Below are 2,944 nucleotides of genomic sequence, written 5' to 3'. Positions count from 1 at the left end.
CTCCCCCCTCCCCCACAAGCATTCATTTCTGGTTGTTAACTTTGAGAGGGATCCCTCTAGTGGTCAACCTATACAATACCCTGTGGGAACAGTGCACTGAAAAGCTAATGTTTGTAGCTACCTCCAGTAGGGAGGGGAAGGTGGGCGATGATTGTGAGGGGGTTGGGGCTGGACTAAGGTCTTTGCTTTCCTGGCAATGTAATATGTTGGGTAACAAAAGATTGAAAGTAATGGGGAATGACCAGTTCTCCACTTAACAAAGGCAATGCTTGCCTTCAGTACTTGTGTAACTATCAGAGGATAAATGATGATGGTAAAGAAAATAGTTAGCTTAGAAAATAAAAATAAATAAAAACTGCCTGCTGGTGTGACTCAGTGGTTGAGTGTCGACCTATGAACCAGGAGGTCACAGTTTGGTTCCTGGTCAGGGCATGTGCCCAGGTTGTGGGCTCCATCCCCAGTAGGGGGCGTGCAGGAAGCAGTCAATCAATGATTCTCATCAATGATGTTTCTATCTCTCTCTCTCTCCCCCTCTCCCTTCCTCTTGGAAATCAATAAAACACATTAACAAATAAATTAAAATAAATAACCAAAACTTCTTTGTACGTGCCCGGCTCAGGGCTAAGCTGAGAGAAGGTACTACCATCATTCTCCTTGGCCAGGTTGAGTGACTTTAGTACAGAAGTCAGCCCATGGGCCCTGAGCAAGCCTGTCTGTGCCCCACACCACCCTCCTCCTGCACTACCCCTCATTCACCACGGATGGCTGCCCCCGCATCCCGTAGCTCCCCACACTTTGATAGAGGAAAACCCTGTTAAAACGAAGGTCAAGGATCATTGAAAAGGGAAGAAAAGAGGAAGTTTTCACCAAAAGACACCGTGAGAACTATCAGGATTAACTTTGACTCAGAATACAAATTCCAAAATAACGGCGACTTCAAGACAAAAATTGTTGTCTTTTCCTTCCTCATGTGAAAGTGTAAAGGTAAGCAATTCAGGCTGGAGCAGTGGCTCCGGTCCTCAGAGTCCCTGTGGTCCAGCCTACTTCCAGATCACTATACTGCCACCCTTAGGAAGCGGTTCTTATCTCCAGGGTCCAAATGGATGCTAGGACTCCAGCCATCTCCCAGGCAATCGGGTAAAGAAAAGCGCCAAGAGGTGAGGAGCACATGCTAGCTCCTTTTACGGAAGTGATCTGGAAGCTGTGCCACTCTTCGAACAGGTCCTTGTCCAGGAAAATCACATGGCCCCGCTGGACGCAAGGCAGGCTGGGAAGTTCTGGAAGCCAGGTGATGGAGTGTGTCTGCTGGGCAAGGATGGTGGGTCTCAGTCCCAGTTAAGCACCTTGTCTTCTTTTCACCTCATCCTCTGCCTCATGGTGTCCCAAACCTAAATATGGCAACACGCCATCACCCGCGTCTTCCAGCAAGGTCTGCAGTTACATGGGAGCCTCGCTGCTCTGTTTACTGCCAGGGGCTCGGGTTCAAAGAGCTCCCTCTTACTTACAGCCCAGGCTAGGACTGTGCAGAAGCCTTCAGAATCAGCCCTTTATGCACACATTTGGCAAACATTTTCTGTAAAGGATCAGATCATAAATATTTTTGGCTTTGCCAACCGTATAGTCTGTTGCAACTACTCAACTCTGCCATTGTAGAGTGAAAGTAACCACAGACAATATGTGTGATGATGACATATTTCAATAAGACTTTATTCAGGGGGCACTAACATTTAAATTACATATAATTTGTAGATGTCATGAAACATCATTATTCTTTTTATATTTTTTCAACCATTTCAAAATGTAAAAAACAACTCCCATCTCCCGGGCCAAGCAAAAACATGTAATAGGGCAGATTTGGCCCACAGACTACACCTTAAGAGAGGAAGTTGTAGGATAATCATTATGACCCTATAGATTATCCTGCCATATAGAAATGACATCATAAATGACTAGGTATGGCACTGAGGTAAGCCCTACATAGAATCCTCACACGAGCCCATGAGTGGGTCAGATTATGAGTCTGCTTTTACAGATGAGGAAACTGAGGCCCAGACAATTTCCTGTAGTGACACCCTGTAGTGTAGCTCACTGGCCACATGCTGCAAGGGGATACAGAGGCAGTTGCCTGCTCAGAGGACCGTGATGGTGAAGGGTAGACACTGGGCCCAAAGCCCTGGGTTCAAATCCTCATCCAGGACTTGAGCAAATGGCAGGACTTTTCTGAACCCTATTTCTTGGCTGAAAATGGGGATAATGACATTACCTGTTTGGGGGAATTGCTGGTAAGATATATGTGAGGTGCTTAGCCTGTGCCAGGCGTGATTGTCAAATACAGGTCCACGAGTTTACTATGGGATGAGGGGCAAAGAGTGACTGGACCATGAGGAGGCAGAAATAAAGGGTCTATGGGGACTTTGTTCAGTATCCAAATACTGAGAAAGAAATGCTTTGGCCTGGGCTGGTGGGAGGAAAGGGCCAGGGCAACTGAACTCACTTTCCTGAGCTCCCACCCATGTCCTCTGCTAGGGGTTGGGAGGGTTGCAGAGGCCAGAGCAAGGAGCTGCCCATCAGTGGAGGATAAAATACAGCAGGACTCGTCACTCCTGCCTCCAGCCCTGCTCAGTCACATTCACAAAGACCCCGCTCAGATAACAAAACCCCCCAATCACAGCAGACAAGACCCTGGGAGCTCGTGCCCCACCACATCAGGGCTTGAGAATAATTGTATTAAGTATGTATTTCGTGAAGCACTGTCCCAGAAGTGATTTGCACACATTCCCTTGTCCATTCCTTCTAACAATCCCCAGGGAGGCACTACCAGCCCCAACCTACAGGTGAGAAAACTGGGCTCAGAGCAGTTAAGTAACTCGTAGTCATGCAGCAGAACCAGGATTACAGCCCACACCTTCTATCCAGTGCCCACATTCTCGCATCGCACCGTCCC

Source organism: Myotis davidii, unplaced genomic scaffold (genome assembly GCF_000327345.1).
Source record: "Myotis davidii unplaced genomic scaffold, ASM32734v1 scaffold57, whole genome shotgun sequence".
In the NCBI taxonomy this organism is placed as follows: Eukaryota; Metazoa; Chordata; class Mammalia; order Chiroptera; family Vespertilionidae; genus Myotis; species Myotis davidii.
The sequence above is the reverse complement of the archived record's forward strand: the minus strand, read 5'-3'. Positions refer to the sequence as shown.